Below are 21,513 nucleotides of genomic sequence, written 5' to 3'. Positions count from 1 at the left end.
TTTCTGTGCTATGTGTCCTGTAGTGTGGGAAATAGTTCAGAGCGTTCGATTCATGCAGTTCGTTCTCCCTTCACGAGTGCCACAGAGGTGACATAACAATATTACAATTGGCAATTCAAAGTGGGTAAATATAACACGCACACACACACACACACACACACGCACTGAAGAAAATGTATAAAGAATGTGATAGATAACTCTGGGGAAGGAGCTTGGCTGGACAAATTGAGTCTTTGCAGTGTTGTTAGGCTCTTGGGAAGGCTTCTTCAGAGGCCATCCATTTGTGCCCCTGCTAGCTGGATTCCAGATGGCTTCTATGTGCGGACACAGGTACTGATAACACTGTTGGCAGAGAATATGTAATTGCTCGCTTCGATTTGCACGTTTTTTTACTTCATTAAAAGTTCTCAGAACTCATAAACCACCTCATTACCATTTCAATTTATATCTTCCTAAATTGGTATAAAGCACCTGCTCTAGTGTTTTCTTTTTTCTCTCTTTTCTTTATTTCCTGGGTATAATTTAGCCTGAGGCTGTCAGATGAGAGATGCATGAAATGACAAGTTCCAGCCATCTCCGAATAAAAGCCGTTATCTGTCCAAACTGCTAATCATGGAGTTGCCTTAACAAGCTCATCTCTCAGCAGGACTCTTCAGCTGTGGATTCTTTCCTTTCTGCCCAAGAGGCATTGCATCTACCACAGATGCCCTGTACTTTATTCACTTTCTTTAAAAGGAGAACTCTGAAAAAAAGAATGGAAGAACATCAAACACCTCCAGGTTGATCAAATGGTTGTCAATTCCATTACAGGGGTACTAGAGTTTGTTTTTCAATTCGCTGTCAAGCTTGGCACTCACCCTGAATGCTTGACAAGATATGAACTCAAAACTGAAGTTTAAACAGTGTGCACGGTGCTGGGTCTAAACTCAAAGTCAGCTGCAACTTCCTAACAAACTCCTTATGATGTTCTTCGAATTGCTTGATCGCGGCAGAGGCTTCAAGATTCCTTGAAGGTGGCCAAAGGCCACAGGTTTCATTCCCATGTTTACATCTTCCTTACGCCTTGGGTTCTGTTTGCTTAATTCTAGTTGTTTCAGTAAATATGACCTTTATGAATGGGAAATATAATGTTACCTCAGGAAAGCATGTCCATGTCCTGGAAACAATAAACAATTTGATATAAATTACAGATGCATTTCACGGAAGAGTTACACTTACCTCACACAGTGCAGTTTCTCAATATGTACATCTAAACTACTCCATTTTCCATTATGTACAGTAGCAAAACACAGCAGCCCAGGAGGAATACATCTAAAGCTTATGAGGTGCTCCTGTGGACGCACATGTGGGCCTATAACTGTGTTACACCCTGCAGTCTACTCAGTACAACCTGAGACACCTGTATTGGATCAACGATTGGAGACCTGTATAGTGCTTTTAACTGACTGGAATATTTCTTTGCGCTCATTTTGCGCATTGAAAAATCCTATCTTTTAACATTGAGCAATCCTACTGCAATGGAAATCTATCCTATCTGGCCATCCTTGTCATCGTGTAGAAAAGTTTTATTAAGAGATGCATTTCTGTAGTCATCCACCTACTGAGGTTTATGAACCAAGTTCAGCATGTCGTCAGTTTTCCAGCGCTCATATAAAAACTGTGCTTTTGAAATGTTTCGCTCAAATGCTGGTGGGAGTAATTTCTTTCATGTAATAACATTAGTTTGTTGAGCTGAGGAATAAATGTCGATGGCCACACCTAGCCCAAAACACTCTCCGATGAGTTTTCTTCTCTCTCTGAACTTCTACCTCATTTGAAAGTGCATCACAAAGGTCTTGTAGAGGTATGTTCTGTCAAAAGAAATAGCTGAAAGCGAAGACGGTCCAATAGTCAGCAGAGTCGGATTTTCTCACCAGACCGCGAACTTGGAGACCAAACTTGAGGCATGAGACAGTAATTAAGACTCCCCTAACGAGGATGAGGTTCATGTTAGGAAACGGCTCAACGTCAGGGGGAGCCGACACATGTGCGGAAAGCGAATAATTCGCCCGCCGCGGAAGTGGTGACCTCGTTACCTACCACAGGCATGTCAGGCGTAATGAGAGCTGCTGCCAGCTTGATCCAACGCTTCGAGGTGATGCGTGGATAGAGTCGGGCTAAAAAGGAAAAAGTATTATACTCACCTGAGGGATGGAATTTCACAAAGTACTATACATTCACAACAATTCCCACTTTCCTTTTAACTGTTGCCCTTACAGAGTAGTTTGCCAGTGCTCTGTAGGTGGGCCTTATTTTCAAAACCAAATTTCTTCAGGGTCTAGTCGAGGTACTTATCGCAACTTTGTCTTAAGTTGTTAAATGGTTGTGACCATAATTACATGCACGCCAATTCTTACTTTTCTTTTAACTGTTACCCTTATAGATTTTTCCAGCAGTGACCTGTAAGTGGGCCTTGTTTTGAAAGCTGATCCAGGACTACATTTCTTCATAGTTCTTCAGGGTCCAGTCTAGCTACTTGTCTTACAGTAACTTTGTCTTAACTGCAATAGCTGTGACCATGCATGTTGTTTTTTTTTTTGTTTTTTTTTATCACTTCAAAACATAATCATTACTCAATCACGACTTCGTATCTCAGGCTGGGATACATAACTTTCACTAACAATAAAGAGCAAGTTACACAATTTTTCTGCTCATTGTTGGAGAATCACTAAAACAAACTTGCCGATATTAGTTTGTAAAAAAACAGCATATCACTTGTGTTTTCTTGTAAGTCAAAGTAAATTACAAATGCAGATTGAATACAGGCATCATAAAAATAGTTCTGTGTTTTGGAATAATGGATGAATGCACTTGAGTGCCAGGCAAACCAAATGCTTCAGAAACATTGTAATAACATTATGTTTGACGTAGAAGATAGGTAGGAGCCTGAATGGGGCCTATCCCCTTTTCGCTATTTATGAGTCAGCTTAGGGATCCCAGGTTCATACGCTCATAATGGGACACCCCTGCAGCACGGTATCCCCCCTGCCATTAGCTCACAGCTTACCTCTGCAGCGCCGAGATACCATTTACAAACTCTCCGGGCTCGGGCTGGGACATCTGTTCCCTTCAACAAGGGCACCTGAAGGCTCTTTGAGTCAGAGAGGATTGAGGCTACATAGAGCCAGCATCCGAGTGGCTCAGCCCCAAATCCAGAGTGCTCACGGCCATCTCCAAGAGCCCGTTCATCCCCCCCTCCTCCTCCGGCAAGCGGTGGGAAAAAGCGCGTTCGGATGAACAGTCAAATGCTCATTCGGACCGCTCTCCCCTACACCCCTGCAAAGTATTTTATTGCTCTGAAATGATATTTTAAAGTGCTTTCTGTAAAGAACAACGGAGAGACAATTAATCTGTTTGAGCTTGGGGCCAATTTCCTGCAGTGATTTAGCGCTAGTGAACAATTGGGTGGAACAATTTACAGTGGGCTGTAAAGGTGATATACAAGCTTTTGTTATGGCTGTCGGAGGAGAGCAGTTTATCCATGTTGGACAAACACCAATACAGAACAATGACCGACCGTAGTCGTACGTGGCAACCATTCGTATTCTGTGTGAAATACGGGCCTTGTTACCTTGGGGGTGAGGGGGGAGACCAGGTCATAGAGAATGTATGCATTCACAGACGAAACATCCAGATGGATTTGGCTCACAGCAGGCATGACAGCATCACTGTCTACAACAGTCCATCTCTGTCATGTACTGGGGTCACAGTGGGGAGAAACTCAGAAATGTTCCAGAAGATTGGTCCGGTCGTGTGACCCCTTTACTTGCGAGTGCTCTGTTGGATTGGCTTACTGAAAAAATAAATAAGTAAATAGTCAAACTTGCGTTTGAAGTAGAGCTCTTCCCTCCATCCAATCAAACACCTTGTGCCTTTGGTTATGATGTTTTTATTGATCCAAACACTCAATAAGATGAGAATCTAAATTTATGTCCTGACTTTTTCCTCGTTTTCACCACTTCCTGGTTTTGGCAGCTGGGTACCGCAGCGGTATAGAGAAGTACATGGGAAAGAAAAAATAACAAATGACAAATTTGGTTTATGTTGATGGAACTGTAAGTGGCATATTCATAACATGCGCAGGCTTGATAAGTGAACTGTCAGGGGCCCCTGCATTGAGTGCGGAGCATCAGTCTCCCCGACACCCTGAAAACAGGTGGCCCATTTATGGAGGTGACGATGAGTGGCTCGCCTTCGTAGCTCGCCGTGTTGATTACACCCAAATGTCAATCACTCCACTTCATTAACCCGCTACATTACCTCTGACGGGTGTGTTCACGCAAATGAGAGTGGTTTATGTTTTCTTCCTCCTGACGGACTCGCTGGTCCTCGTGGTTCCTGGTGAGGTTCTCAGTTCGTCATGCCGTCATGTTGCCTTGCCGGCAGTTGAAATGAATGGAGTAGGTATTGTAATGGCCCTGCTGTTATTCAAAAATATATTTCAGAGTAGCTTTTATGTGATATATGTAGTTCATATTAGAAAAATAAATCAATAAATAAATACATATTTTACGCAGCTTTTTTGCGTTTGGTTTGTCCTGTGCATTCTGATGTACTCTGACAGATGGATTCATTTCTGCTCCCCGTTTAGCCACAGCCAGATCTTTCCAGAATTCAAACTGAGCGCAGGAACCGATCCATGTTCTTTCCCACCAGCTTCTCTCCCTGTCACCTCTATCACATTAACATCTGTGAATGCTTCTGAGCTCCACCAAACCTCTTTTTCTCGTGGTTATCTCGCCGTATATCTCCCTGGAAACATGACGGGGCTAACTGCTTTCATTTCAGGAAAGTGAACTCTTTTGAAAATGGAATAAAAATAAAGGAGCGAATAGGTAAGGGAATGTTTGTCATGGCATGTCCTTGAACAGAACCTTTTGCATTGAAGGATGTGTTGTGTGGCCCTTCTGTCTACTTTAAACACAGAAAAGAATTGCATGTTATCAATGTAACTTCCTGTGCATGGTCAAGAGGTTTGGGGCTGATCATTTCAGTTATTCTTTTTTTTTATTAAAGGAAAGTGGGAAAGCCCACGTTTGTTTTTTTGTGACTGAAAGCAGAGAGAGACACAGATAGAGAAGAGACCACCATTGAGAAGGGCCATGCAGGGATCGCAATGGAATGGGCATGTGGCTCAAGATTTGGCCACCATACGGCCTGTGACTAAATTTTAAATAAAATAATCTAAAAGAAGATAGTCACATAAATATAGATCCATATTTAATCAAAAATATATTTACTTTGTTGTATGCAAGATGAATGATGTATCATAATAGATGCAGTGCTTTCAATATTTATTGATTTATGAGTACACATTTATAATGTGTAGCCTACTTAGCTTGTATGTTTTCATTTCAGGAGTGAATCAGGTGTCACAAATATCACAAATATAAATACCATTCCTTCTCCCAGTGTTCTACGCCCCTACTCTGCAGCCATGACACATATGTGTCTAATAATAATAATAATAACAATAACAATAACAATAATAATAATAATAATAATAATATAATAATATTATTATTATTATTATTATTATTATTATTATTATTATTATTATTGCAGGGCAGCACGGATGGTGCAGTGGGTAGCACTGCCGCCTCACAGCAAGGAGGTCCTGGGTTCGAATCCCCGTTGGCCGGGGCCTCTCTGTGTGGAGTTTGCATGTTCTCCCCGTGTCCGCGTGGGTTTCCTCCGGGTACTCCGGTTTCCTCCCACAGTCCAAAGACATGCAGGTTAGGCTGATTGGAGAGTCTAAATTGCCCATAGGTATGAGTGTGTGAGTGAATGGTGTGTGTGCCCTGCGATGGACTGGCGACCTGTCCAGGGTGTATTCCTGCCTTTCGCCCAATGTATACTGGGATATTCTCCAGCCCCCCTGCGACCCTATTCCGGATAAGCGGGTTAAGATAATGGATGGATGGATGGATGGATAATAATTGCATATTTTATTGCACCTTTTACATTCTCAAAACGCTTCACAGTTCGCAGAAGCAGGCTCAACTCAACCACCACCAAGTAGAACTCGTCCAAAAAGTCTGTGATGAAAATAAATGCTTCTAATCCACTTTTCCCTGTGTGCCCCTCCTCTTTCGCGGCACGTTTGGCGTGGTGCGAACAAAGGCCCTGTCATCCGCAACAATGACGTGCAAATGGAAGCTAACTGCGCTAAACGTTTTAGCCATGCCTGTCAAGTCCATCCCGGCCTGTAACAAGAGCGCGAAGACAAGCACAACAATGGCCGACTTCTCCCATGGACACCAAGCCACTTTCCCTTATTGTCTTCATCTTTTTAGAGTTTGGCACATAACGTTAATCTTTATTATTTTTCTTTCTCATTCACAAGCTGCTTGTTTTGTTCGGGAGAGCATCAATGTGACAGTGTTTGTGTGTACGCAACAGAAAGTTCTAGCATAAGAGAATGTCAAGATGGGAGCAACACACTGATGGCTGCTGTAGTAGTGACGCTGATGTTGGATTAATAGATTCATAATTTTGTCCAAATGCAGTTCACTGCAAGGTTTTATTTATCTTTTTTTGAGGACCTTTCTCCATTTGTTCACTTGCTTGGGATCAACCAGCCCATTATATGCAGATAAAGCACTGTCCTGATCTTTAATTCATCTGATTTGTCCCACTGTAAATTAACAATTCTTTCAGACCTGTCATCAACAGTAATATAATAATTATAACAGCAGCGTCTTATTAGTGTTACATTTTGCATGGGAGTATGAAAGCCTACACATTAATTGTCACTTTGCCATATTACTGTGTCTAAGGCATGACATTCAAATCATTATCTCTGCAGGAGAGATCTCGTTGTTTTTTTGTTGATGTCTAGTCAAATGTGCTAATAAATCTGCATCATATGGGTCTAATAGTATCTGCAGATGAAATAGGCATATTTAATAGGACCTTGTTAGAAAAGCTCTGATATATCCATTTCTACAGTAGTCCTATCAGAATCATGTTAAAGAGTGTTACTATCAATCTAGACTCATTACTAGAATATAGCTTTTACATGGAATGCAACTGAAATCTCTCCCTGCTTTTTCATTAATTAATTATCTAATTAATGTATTTCTTTTCCTGAAGCTGACAGAAAAGTCAATAAAACTGAAAAAAATCTTAACCAAAGAGAATATTTCTGGCATGTTTTGTTTAATTATATTCCCCTGTGCGGATTCAGTTCTTTCTGAGTCATATGAGATTATGTTTGGCACAGGATGTTTCTGTATCTACTTATTATCTAGGCCCATTTAGTTCTCACAGTTTTACCATATGATTTTAGAATCATGTTTCTGTCAGATTATCTTTTGCATTACTGTTAATTAACTGACACAATGTTTTTCATGAAGAGTTTTTACAGTTTCTTGCAGGTGGGTGTGGTTATCTATTGTGATGTCACTGGTTTACATTTACATTCTGCCAGAAGTCTGTTTTATTTCCTGTCATTGCAATTTCGTTACCTTTCATTCATTTTCTATATTTGGTTATAATATTTTGTTAATTTTTGGAGTAGATAGCAAAAAACATGAAGTCACAGAGCGGTGTCAGTTTGCCACGTAACAAGGAAACTGCACGATATGGCATAAACAAAATGACCTTTTCCAATGAAAGGTACGGGTTGCGTACACCTCTCCTCCTCCAGATCAGCTACATTTTATCAGTTTACCTGTTGAGCTAACAATCTGCACTAAGCTTCAGTGCTAAATGCTGCAGTTCAGTCAGCAGCAAGCACAGCTACAGTACCAAAACATGGTCAAGGAGTCCCTATCTGTGAACTTATTATTTTTTAAATATCCTATTTGAGTTGAAGATTAGATTTTTTTTATGTGTGGGCTGAGGTGAACTCAATTTCTGTTATCAGTTGTTAGCGGTTGTGAATAAATAGTTTCTGGGTTGATTAGGCATACAACAAGAAAGATCAATCCACAATTTCTGGCCTATTTGAAACAATTTTCTCAGCAACGTATGATCAATCTGTTTAGGAATTGTGTAATTGCCGGGGGCAGAACAAGTGTAGGCCTCAGCCCATGTGAACGTGGAGCTTGATCTGTTGTGTTCTCCGATCAGGAGGGACTTTGTGAGGAGCAGAACACAGCTAATATGCTTTGCTTCAATCAAAGGCGGGAAATATGGCAGCAAAGATAAGGGCCGTCGCCTATTGGATTCAATACACTCAGGCCATTACTTTAAACCATCCACAAATCTCGCCTCGGGCACTGTTCAAAATAACACTGCATTGTTGACCTTTTACGTTTTAAATGCCTGGATTCTTTTGATGTCATGAGAAATCTATGTGTGCTTTTTACTGCTATGGCCCTGTGATGAAGTACACCTGAAATTACAATCAAAACGCTATTTCACAGTAGATTTTATGATACATACACATACATAGATAATGTACGGTATATGTGAGGCACATACATACAGTATATACTGTATATAGATAAAACGTAGGACAAATCTTGCAATCTGATTGGTTCATAGCAGTGATACATTTTCTATATATCACAGCTATGAGTTCTAATGCTTGTTTACAGTTCTATTTCAACTATCACTATCACTATCACTCATAATCCGCAGCGAAGCAGCCATTCGAGTCAAAATGAAAAAACATTGCAAGACGATGCCCGTCAATGACTTTGCAACATGTTACCAAAGATTTGCAGGCAAGCAGGAACACAGAGCTATGCACTGCCTCCGCTTCCCTGTGATTCGGAAACTATCCGACGTGGGTCTTGATTTGCGAGACAGGGCCTTTTTCCTTTTTTTATTATGTTGAAACTGTAAAAAAAAGTAATCTTGCTTTAAAATTTGAAGGAATGTGTAACGTTGTACTATTTAGTGGTCAGGTTCGCTTCTGTTCACTTAGATATTAATTGTAAAAAGCTTTTTGACCAGGGGTGCCCACTACTATGCATATATAGCATTCACAGTGAATGATAAACCACCTCATTCAGCATTCACAGTGAATGATAAAAGTCCAGTGCCAGCTTTACACTGTGCCCCTGCGCTGGTAATCTGGACAACTGACAGAATACAGTAGCATGGGGTTCTTTAAACCTTAAAAACTGTCTTTAAAAAAAGCTGCCTAATCACCTAAGCCCCAAATTCAATTATTCTTGGCTGGAGACATCCCACAATCTCCAGTCCCCCGAATTAACTTTCACACTCTTTTCTTAGTGGACGATGTCGTGTCATGGCATAAGGCTAGAGGCTTAAAAGTGGCATATGTATTAAAAAATAACATTAAAAACTGTGCACGCTCTCCTCAAATGCATTTCCTATAAATCATTTAATTTTTTTTCATTTTGGGGCATTTACAGTCCAAACACATTTCTGTCAGCCTCCTTAGGAAAATAAAGTAAATAAGAATTACAGACAAATGAAAAATATAAATGTGAGGCATTTCCTGAAAATACGTTTAGGGATGGGGGGGTGTAATGAATTAAATTTTCTAGAAAAAAAAAGACATGGCAAAGAAATTAGGTTCTTCTCCATCATCAATCAACTGGACTGCACCTACTTAACCTTCACAGATCTTTCAGTTTGGCTCTTCAGAGTAAATGTGTGCCATCTCCCATCATGGACACTTACCGACAGCCTCAGTCCTCCACTCTTAATCCTGGAACAGTTGCATTAAAAAATATCTTTAAAAAAAGCATAGCCTGTGCTCTCATTTTGGTGTGATTACCATTTCATGCGATTGCTTTGTCAGGCAGGGTTGTTGAGTTTTCGAGTTTTAGTGTATCTCATGAAGGGATGGGAAAAGAATTCTGTCTGAAACGTGGTGAATCAAATTTGTCAAGATATTTGAATAATTCCCTGGACGTCTCAGTGCAGTATAAAGTTACCCTGTATACTAATCCTGCTCCTGCTGTGTGTTATGCACCTCCCCATCTCCTCCACGCTGTGCGTCTCAGTCATGTATGCAGGCCACATTCAGCCACTTTTCATTAATTCATCACCTGATGCAGGATGGAGGCGTGATGAATATTGAATATTCGGTGCATATTTCTAGGAGGCACAAGTCTTATTCCGCACAGAAAGTAATCATTTTTATTCACATGTGCTTCTTGTAGTTCATCCAAGTTCTGGGAGAACTGGTGGCCTTTGGGTTATTGTTAACAAGCGGTTCGAATTATTGACTTCTTAAGCAGGGATGGTGCTTAACAGTGTTCAGTAATCACGCGTGCGTCACGCGTGCATATCCTGCAGTACTGTGGGAGAAACCATAAAGCCCAATTTAGGATCTCTTCAGATAAAAGCAATGAAATCAATGGCATTCAATAACACATATGCACATTTTCTTACACATGAAAGGCAGTGATCTATGTTTTTTCCATTGCTAAATTACAATGAACAAATACTGCTTTAACAATTATTTTTAATATAAATTATAATAACTCATGCTTTATGCTCTGTCATGCTCATACAGTCCCCTTCTTGTGGGTCTTCCTCCATAAATTGTGGACAGTGCAGAGAAACACACGTTCTCCTCTCCGGAACATTCTCTCAGGTGATGCTTCTTCCACTCGCCCAGCTGGGCCACACCATTATCACCACAGAAGCACACTTCATATGTACTTGGTGTAGATGGAGTGCAGGTGGCCAATTGACCAGAGTCACGGCTAAGTGCTGAGTCAAGGACAACCCCATCATCAAAACCTAAAGATTGGAGTGGTCAATATCCAATACCGCATTGTTGGGTGCCAATTCTCAAGCTAACACAGTGGTCTATAACCCAGTGTGTTAGCAATGCATCACGATTAGTGTTAGCAGGAATTGAAACAGACAAATCAATGGTACTGATGTTTCTAATATAAATTGTTATGGGAAATTGTTTTTGGATAATGCCAACCCTTTCTGTGTCTAATTCTTCAAACCATATCTCAACAATGTACTCCTTCAGGGTGTCCGCCAGATCAGAGGGGAAGATTCATATCACTTGAAGCCAAACTTTCGCCAGTTACTAGGGATGCCTAAAAATGAGCAATAACCTATTGAGCGCTATGTGGAGAGGAGGTCCCCTTCCTCCCCACCTAATGAACACTATGTGGAGAGGAAGGCCCTTCCTCCCCAAAGCAGTCACTGTGGGGATTATCCTTAATAGTTCTGTTTACTCTTTTGCTGTGACAGGGAGAAGACTCATCTGAGTGGATCGTTAAAAGTGAGTATTATTTTTCATTACTGTTAAATATTTGGTCAAATTTTCAGTTCTATTTATTCAGTTGTATTTATTTCGTACATAAACGTGTGTGTACAAATTCCTGCATACATACTGCACATCTCTTTCACAAACACACCTACGCACACACACACACACACACACACACACACTTTAGACCACGTTTCCTTTCAGTAATTTTATCAGTCTGCTGACTTGCATGTTCCTGTTTGGTCTGGGGGGAGTGGGGGTCCCTTTGAATTGTCAAAGTTCAAACTTTGCTATGTTAATGAAACTGCACCAGCAGTCAGGCAAGTTCAGCAACTACTCCTGGAAGCCGCCATCTTGGGTAAGCGTGACGGGCCCGTGACAGAAGTGTCACGTACGCTCGTCTGCATAACAGCAGCTCAGGGATACATTTCATTGACAAAGAGGTAACAGCTTGTCATCTTCCTGTCACATAGAATGTGAGGAGCCGCTGCTTGTATAAATAGTGTGCCTTTCCCTGTTTCTGTTTTTATGGCACCAGTAAACGCAAGCTGACTAAAAAACTGCCATCCATTCAGCAGGTTACAGCCATGCCCTGAATTCTGAGAATACACAAAGGTACTCCTGTGCTGGAAAAGGCTCTTTTATTTTCTTACCTTGTTAAAAATGGAGGTGCGATAATGGGGATTTTAGTGAGACATCCAGTACAGGATGTAGCGGTTCCTTCAAATAGGGGTATTTTTCTTTCTTAGGTTCATTGTTCATTTTAAAGTCCTGTGTTGAGCTACTGGCTTTGCAGGAAGATCTCGATGTGAGTATTAATGCCTGTTTTTTGCATGTAATAACATTTATTTGGTTACTATGACATACTCCCGAAACTGTCTTTACCCATGAAGGGTCTTGCATTTGTATTAAGTTAGTCGGTTTGTGAGGCAAATGGCAAATATTTTTTGGATAAGCAACATGCACAACTGAGAAGTGATACTTATTTCCATTATCATGATTACATGCTTCTAACCAGCAGTGGATGCTCAGTACTTCTCTAGTCTATAACAGCCAAAGCATTTGCATAGCTTTAGCATTGGCTCTGATAAATAATAGGACAATAATGATAGTTATAGTTCTGTAAGTAAAATGAGTTTATCAGGTATAAGGTATATGTTAACCATGGACATTTATTTTTAGAGAGATTAACTTGCCTGAAACAACAAGGACCATGCTCAGTCTATCCTTGTTTCTCTGCACTGATTTCCAGAATGATGATATGTTTACACCAGCAAACCATCACTGTCACAAATGCTTAAAAAAGCAGTCTAAGCTCATTCAGACTACTGTTCTCTATTACACCTGAATCTTGCAAGCTGCCTAACCTGTAACCTGTTGAGATTAATTGCATTGTCTTTCTGGGACTAAATGTATTTGCTGGTATGTTACACGGCTGTCATTTGTTTAAAGCTATGTTTCATAAAATAAGAAAATGAATGTGGTAAGATTATCCTTGGCATTAAATTGAGTTAAAACAAGTTAATCTGATTTATTCAGGTTGCAACTTCAAGTTGAGCAAAGGTCAAATATGTATTTGTCTGTACACAATTTGTATTGGGTTGAGTGTTATCGACAGTAGTGTATGGCATATAGCCAAGTAACTGTGTCACATTATGTGCCAAAACTCATTGAGTGATGGATACGTATTCACAGCCATGGATGCATACTAACTGGTGATAAGAATAGAAATAACTCCTTAGCGTGGTCATACTTGGCAAACGGTCAATGGAGTTCCTTTTTACTAGTTACCATTAAATAGTCAACATTTAGTTCCATTGAAAGACTTCATCCAAAAAAGCAAAACCCAACAAAAGAAACATAAAACCCTGTTCATGCCTGGAATTTTTCATTTTTAAGGCCCTGATATATATATATATATACAGATGTATATATTTTCCATTTTGAACATTCAGCCTAACAAGACCCCCTCCAACCACTACCACCATCACCGCCACACTCAAATCAATATTCATCTCCCTGAACAAGGGTTCAGCAAAATTAGTGTGGTCATCTGTTCATTGTCACTACTGTTGAGCTGGACATGCTGATGTTTAGTATAACACAACTAGCGACATTTCAATTAAATGCTGATATATGGCGCCCAAGTTTTAGCCAGATATTTTTACATAACTGCAAACACAGACACACACTCATGCATGAACACGCACATTTGTGTCATGCTACTTTGCTCAGCATAAATGTCCAAAATAAAATGTTAAGTAACACACCATTCAGTAACACTGCCCTTGCATTAATACCTCTTGCCGGGATGTGATCCCACCCTGTGTGCAGTGAGATCAGGGAGGTGCTGGGATTTCTCTCAGATCTCACTTTTTGAGTTGAGGACTGGAGGTGAAGGTTTCCAAATGCCTGTGACATTTAGCACATGGACCACCAGAGGGCAGATTCCTCAGAGGAGCTCCAAAGAGCAACACTATGAAGCATCATTACATGCTACCAGACGGTGGATCTTCACCATATGGTAAAGCAGACATGGCTTTGCAGTTGAAAGATGACAGATACTAATTAGTAAAAGGCACTGAAATACTCTGAAATACAGATTTTTTTGAACAGCTAATTTACACGGAAATGCAAAATAATTTTGCACATTTTGAATGCAATAATTGCCATGACAGCGTTCAGCCTCATTAATGCTGCTTGACTGTAAGGATGGGTGGCCGGTATTTGTGAAATTCAAAGAAAGATTTTCAACTTAAAGATCCACCAACCACCAAATATTTTAAACAGCAACATTAAGCTACTCATATAAATAAAAAATACAGTACTTTCAGTGTTTCTGTACATATTTTCAAACAAATAGAATGTATGAAGAAATAAACAACAAACGTTTAAACAATAGCCCTGAAAACTGAGATTATACTACTACTACTACTACTACTACTACTACTAATAATAATCATAATAATAATAATAATAATAATAATATTTATAATAATTATAATAATTATAATAATATTATTAGAATTATTAGAATTATTATTATAAGGAAAGTGAATAATCATAAACTTATTATTATTATTATTATTATTATTATTATTATTATTATAAGGAAAGTGAATAATCATACACATTATTATAATTATTATAATAATAATAATAATAATAATAATTATTATTATTATTATTATTATTATACTGTAGAGTATAATCTTATGAAGAATAGCTGGGGTAGACTACTGTATCATTATGCAAAAAATAAAAATGAACATTTAAATTTTTTCAAGGAAAAATCTATAATTAAATGTCATAAGTCTGTATTGTGATGAAAATCTGATCAATAAACACTGGGATGCAGTGTACATTCTCATTCTATCTAGCAACTTCCAGTGAAGTAGATAGCTATTCAATTTTGTAACATTTTCAGAACATTCAATTTATTACAAAAAAATATAATTCAGGGGTAAATCTTACACAAACAATTTTTTTCTAGATCCAGTGCATTTTTCTAATGTGAGAAACAATGCTAGTGTCCGCCGATCTGCAGTCATGTAGGTTTTTACTCCAACCCTTATGCAGCACATCTCATTCAACAGCTAGAGATCTTGCTAATTAGTAGAATGGGTTGAAATGAAAAGCTAAAGGATAGTAGACCTCCCAGAACATGGTATTGGACTATTGCTGTTCAGTATGTATCTCTCCAGGATCACTACCAATGGGGTGTTCATTGATCAAAGCATCTTATATTATAAACTCTGTGTATTGTGCCATTTTCTACATTTTCTAAATGCATGTTTCGTAAGTAAACTTGGATCAGAATTTGGCCTTCAAACATAATTCAAACTTAGCACGTAACGGGAAGCCATTGGCTTTGAATAGGAAGCAGAGCTGGTTTATCTTGAAGGAAGAGGTAGTTATTCAGTTCCGGCGATGTTAAACCCCGTTCTCGACAGCACAAAGGATTTAGGGATGATTTCCTCACAATAAATCGCGCAGCAATGTGAGTTCTGTATTTTCGCTCAATTGCTTTCTGCCACGGTGAGCAGTAAAATATCTAATGTGTCAGTCCCAGCCTATATTTCATCATATTAGGCAGCAGGATACATTTTATATCACATTCAATGTGCAATAAATAGGATACTTGTTTTTACACCATCATGCTTTATGAATGACTCTCTTCATTTTACTTTGTGAATTCTGGGTGGACTTAGCTGCAGAAGTGTATTTTATACAGGTCATACATAGAGTATTGCACTGCATAAAGAACATCCATCAAATCATTCTTTTGTTTGTATTTTTTATTTTATTTACATGAGTCATTCACAGGTATAAAATCATCATTATTAGACACCGGTGGTAAAACCATATATGTGAACTCACTCTTAAAGAGCACAGTAGTTTGTGACCATAAAATTCATCTTCCCATTGTTAGGTTAATTAAAGGCAGGCTGCCCATTTGTTGTATTTGTTCTCAGCCAAGAGGTCCTTGTTTTATTGTAATTAATGGGTGAACGCCATGATTTGGGTCTTTACAGTCATGTTTTAGAACCTGGCACCAATAGTCTTTTACATCACTCTTATTGTCAGCTACTGAGTTGAGAAGAACCTATATATAGGCCTTAGCTCTGTATCTAAGGCAACAACAGAGCAATCAGAGGAACGTTTCCTGTTCAGAAATGCAATAGGTGCTCATTTTCAATCGAGTAATTGTGGAGCCATAATGGTAGCATTCGATACCATTGTTACCAATGACTGTTGTCACTCTACGAGACGTTGCATAGGAACCTAATTGGATATGGTGTGAAGATATAAACTAGCAAATCTGAGGACCGTTTCATATGAAGCACAATGACGCAGATACGCTGTTGTGATGAGATTCCTATGTTTTTTTTTGTTTTTTTTCCTTTTCTTTGTTAGTCTTTTCTCTTTTTTAAAAGTTTATTTTTAGATGTGTTGCTGGTAAAGAGGGAAGAATATCAAATGCAGTTAGCAGCCTTTGTTGGAAATTTGTCGGGAAAGCTGAATGCACTTCTAAAGCGCTTCGATTTCTCCATACCTATGGAGGTAATCCCATGAATTCTATTGGATCCAAATCCATGCTGTAAGCAATCTATGCTAATTACACAGTTCTTTTGATCCTTATTCCAAGGTTTAGCAATTCTGCATGTGGCGGTGGGTATTACTCCTTGAATATAGGTATATATGTTTTATTTTTATTTTTTAACATCCCCAGATGTGAACAATGGTGATAACCCTTCGGCTTGTGGCTTGTACTTTGATGTTCCTTTTTGGCATTTGGATTCATTATATGGAAATGAACTCCGTGGTCCCAAAAATGTTCCCCGTTGACATTACACTTGACATTTTCAGTTCCCTGCAGATGTTTTAAGATTTCATGCGTTTTCACATTTCTATCTCTCTCTCTCTCCCCCTCTTAACATCCTCTATTCTTGTACCTGAAGCAATATTAGAGCCCAGAATAACATGACTTAGTCTTCTCTAATGCCAATGTGAGCATTCCCCCATACAGGATCTGTGTACATGAGTCACAGCTCTATAGAGTTCATATGCATTATGCAATCCCACTTTCTCATTATTCGCCCACTGTAATTATTCACTGAGCTACCACAAAAAAAGCTGCATGTCAGTTATCTGTACTGTCTAACAGGAAGCTCAGTCTTGAAGCTCAGCCTTGTGGTGGTTTCCAATATGAAAGAAAAGAGTTGCGCACTTGAATGCTCCAGAATCAAAGTTTAATAACAATAGAGTTGATGTTTCAGGCGTACCACGCCGTCATCAGAAGGAAAGTTTGCGATGGAGGCTTGATATGGCTGAAATGTCAACTCCATTATTGGATTAAACTTTGATTCTGGAGCATTGAATTAACTGTCGCAGGCTTTTTCTTTCATAGCCTTTGCTATTTTTGACTCTGCACTTTTAGCTATTGCGTTGATGTCCGTGCATCTCTTTAGCTGTTTCCAATAGACATGTCTGGCTCCTAGTTTATAAGTGATTAAGTACCAGCAGGATCTGTATTCTTCTGGCCCTTATTTACTAAGCTTCAGATCGATTGGCAAGGCAGGAGAGAAGGATGAAGAATGGTACCTGGGACTTTAAAAAACAGCAAAACACTGGCGAGTACATTCATTTAGGTGTACAACAATTAATGTCAGAGCATTTTAATGACAACATACGTGATTATTGACTACATAAGTGCAGTAATTGGAGCTAATTGACAATTAAATTAAGTATTGATTGACAAAGTAATGTAACATTGATATGGCAGCCCAGAGCTGATATACTTCTTCATTTATTTTCTGTACTCAGGTAAATAGAAAATGCATTTCTAACAAGAACTATTCTGTGCTAAGCATGCTCTGAACACTAAAAAGAAAAAAAAAGAAATTGCTTATTTATTACAAACTATATAGGTGAGCCGAGAAACCTAATTTAATTATGTCAGGATACATAAATAAAAGAGCTGAATTTTCCAAACTAGTTTCCTGCTAAACTCCTGCTGCTAAATGATTCAGAGAAATCTTCTTGCAAACAAGTTAATTATATTGCACAATTTGTTCATTAAAGGCAGAGTACATGGGAGTAATATGTTATCCTTACACAAATTAATCATTGGAATTAACAGAGAGGTTGTCTGCAAACTGTAATAAAACAAAAGCTGCATGCTGTTTTGAAGTGTTGTTCAGAGCCGACATGGTGCTGGATCTGGAGTGGAAATTAATATTACTGTAGCTAGGGCAGTGAGCAATTGGCCCTCTGGCAGTGCCTTTCAGAGTTTTTCCTCTCTCAGCTCGACACTGTGCTAGTTTATTTTCACCCACATGCTTTATTAGCTTCAGTGAGAAAAATATGCGTCTATACGGTCTTTACTTCTTACAGTTGGCATGTGTGAGCTGCAGAAGAAAACAGGTTATGTTTCTATTAAATTTTTTGTTGCACTCGTACTTTTTCACTGTAACTGCAAGCAGCCTTGGAAATAATTCCATTTGCATTGTTGATTCAGCCCTGTGGCGGACCTAAATTGCTAAAAGTATATATTTAACTCCTGAGAGGTTTAGACAGCATTACCAATCTCCCAGCAGTAGATTTAAGCGTTAACGTTGCTATAATTCCGGGCTGTTCTCTGCTGTCTCAGACTCCTGGTTGTCCGTCAGGAAAATGATGTCTGGCGTGCCTGTCTTCAGGGTCTCCAGGTGTGGATGGTAGCGCCAGCTGCCTCCTGTTCTCCGGCCTGCCAGCGTCGGATTCGGCACGGCCAATCGGATTCAGCACAGCTCGGTACAACACAAGTCTGGTTCCTGAAGTGACACCCCAGTTAAATCTTTTATTTATTCATTTTACTCCGGACTGACCTGGCGCCGCTCCTTCCCACACGCACGTCTTGTTTTCTGACTCATGAAGTACATCACTCGCTAGAATCACCACGGCACAGTCGCCTGGGCATTCTGCTGTCACGTACGGCGGGACCGTCTGTTCCCCAGGACCTCTGTATCGCGGGAGATTACGGGCACGCAGTAATGAAAGGTCTCTCGGAATTATGGACACTCTGAGTAATGTCTACATTGTTGTCGTGTTGAAGGCAGCACTGTGATTCCGCTGAGATACAGTAGGTGAATTCCTGAGACTGTATCCGAGTGCGGCAGATGGGTGACTTTAGTCTTGGCATGCGGAGCACCTGGGGAGCGCCATCTTAGTACGGAGAGACCTAAGGGGCCAGTGACATCTGTGAAACCTTTCACCACTCTGAGTATCTCTCGCTGCTTCTCTGCCTCGCAGACTGATCGAGGAGCAGGCTGATTGCGTGGAGTTAATTGGCTTCCGTTTTACCATTGCTTTGTCACAAGATGGCACAGGCTTTTTTTTCTTCTTTTTTTCTAATTTTTACTTTGCAAAAGTTTCAGAGTTGGATTGATACAAAACTCATGCTGGGTGTGACAGCAGGCGTTAGACTAATGCCGACAGCTAGAAATAACTGATACTTTTCAAATGTTGCTTCCTTATTTTCCGTCTTCCTTGCACAAACAGAAAAGTAGAAGCATTGGTAGAAATCTCTGAATAAGAAATATTAGCTGACAGCATTAGCGTGGTCTCTATCTCATCCTTAGCCCTTGAAGAATGTTGGAAGGGGTGGCTGAGTATTGAATGCCTTTGGTACTGAAGGTGACATTTTGTTTTGCGCTGGTTTGGCCCTGCTAGGAGAAAGAACAGTCCCTGTCACTCACTTCAGCAGGCAGTGAAAGGGAAATTGGCTTTACCTGAGTCAGATAATCATTACAAAATTAATTTTCTCTTCGCTCCTTGAAGTAATCAGGGAAAATGAGTGGTTCCGATGAATACCCACTTTACTTATTTAATGAAACAGTGGCTAGTGTGTTATTGATTATTTGGGTAATGCCATCAGATGCATCATGCCTTGTCTTAGACAATAGACTTTTGGCAACCAGAATATCTGTTGTTGCACACCTTTGTGTGTTTATGTGGAACAGTGAAGGACTGAATCACTGCTGCTGCTTACAGACTTTACCTCATGTAGACAGGAAAGTCTGCTGAAAATGTGCCAAGGACCCATGTGATCAACATGCACATGCAAGCACTCTGTCTCTCTCTCTCTCTCTCTCTCTCTCTCTCTCTCTCTCTCTCTCTATCACTCTCTCTGCACACACATACACAGGCTGCAAGTTTATCTTCAAAGAAAATACTTAATGATATCTTCATACTTAATCTAGTATCTTGACTGGACTGCATTTTTTTTTCTTTCTGTTGCTGTATTAAACCTTAATTAATGCATACACCATTTACATTCATGTACATCTTAATGATCGTATTCACAGCTAGTGAAGATTTCACACCTTCTACATTCTGTATAAACAAAAAAATGATAAAACGGGTCACTCCTTGGTTACTAAAAAACACTGCTAGTCTTTGGTGACCATCATTTGGAGTTTTCTCTGCCTATTAGCATGAGTGACGAGCTGTGCATTGCAAACTAGTTTGAGGGTTCCCTCATTTTAAAATGGCCCCATCTGACTAAAAAAACAGGAGCAACCCTTAGAATAGGGGTGGTCAACCTCAGTCCAAGTTTCCACCTCAGAATGAGAATACAGTTTCAACCAAAGACACTGGAAAGGTTGACTGTGTAATTAGCTTTGTAGATTAATCAGTTATTTTCTCAGTCCATTTAAAACCAGCAGAGCCTGTAGTGGCAGACCCTAGCTTATCTATACGTGAACCTTTGTGCCGATAACACCTTTTTATTTTTTCCTCTTTGGTTGGCGATCAATAAAAAAAGCATAATGTGTGAGTTAGAAAACATATTTCTTCTTTAAAATCCCCAAGGCTATCTGGAGGATTGAACTGCCCCCTTCGGCACACACCCACTGTCCTGTCTGCAGTCTCTCTCTACCTCAATCAACCCCTTCTGATGGGGCCCTTTGGCTTCTGACTGTGATCTCTCAACCGCTGGCCTTTCCCGGGTCAGTAAGGCCTGCAGCCCTGTTCCTCAAATCACAGTCTCAGAGGCCCAGAACTGCTGCTTTTCCACCCTCCCTTTACCCGAGAGTCAGGTGTGAAGAGAGTCTCCATAATCAGTAGCACTAATTGTTCAGGTAATTACCTGGGAGATAATAAAACCAGGGTGCGATTTGGACTGGAGGGTCAGATTTGAGTATCCCTGGCCATCTTATTTTTGCTGGTCTGTGTTAGTTTAAATTAGCAGAAAAGATATTTGCCGTTAAGTCTGCTTTACGAAACCAGATCATTTGAAATCAATTATATCGATTTATTTATTTACAGTATTTATTTATTTTATGACGTCATATCACTCTTTAAATTAGTTCATTCCGAATAAACTCTCTCATAATGACCAAAAGAAATGGCTTCTCAATTTAATCGATCCCTGCCAGCTCCAGTAAATATGTATATGTAAGTGTTAATTGAAAAGCTAACAGTACATGCAGGGGTGCAGAAGCACTGAATGTTTAGTTATTCTCTCTCTCTTCAGCCGAGCCATAAATTGGGTGCTACTGACATTGACCAGTACAGCTAGAACATAATTACCCTCTGTGGTTTGTTTAATGTAAAGTGCAATCAATGCTATTGATCTGAAGCCTTTCTTTATCATATACAGTGTTTACACATTTACAATTAGGCGGCAGCTTGTCATAAATGTACTGATTGCTTCACATCTTTAAGGGTGCATTGATTAAAACATTACTCCCTTAATTGACCGCTGAATGGACCCATTGACTGTCAGCCACAGGTGATGCAGTGTGAGTGAGGATTAAATGATGTTC

The sequence above is a fragment of the Conger conger genome, chromosome 6 (assembly GCF_963514075.1).
Source record: "Conger conger chromosome 6, fConCon1.1, whole genome shotgun sequence".
In the NCBI taxonomy this organism is placed as follows: Eukaryota; Metazoa; Chordata; class Actinopteri; order Anguilliformes; family Congridae; genus Conger; species Conger conger.
The sequence above is the reverse complement of the archived record's forward strand: the minus strand, read 5'-3'. Positions refer to the sequence as shown.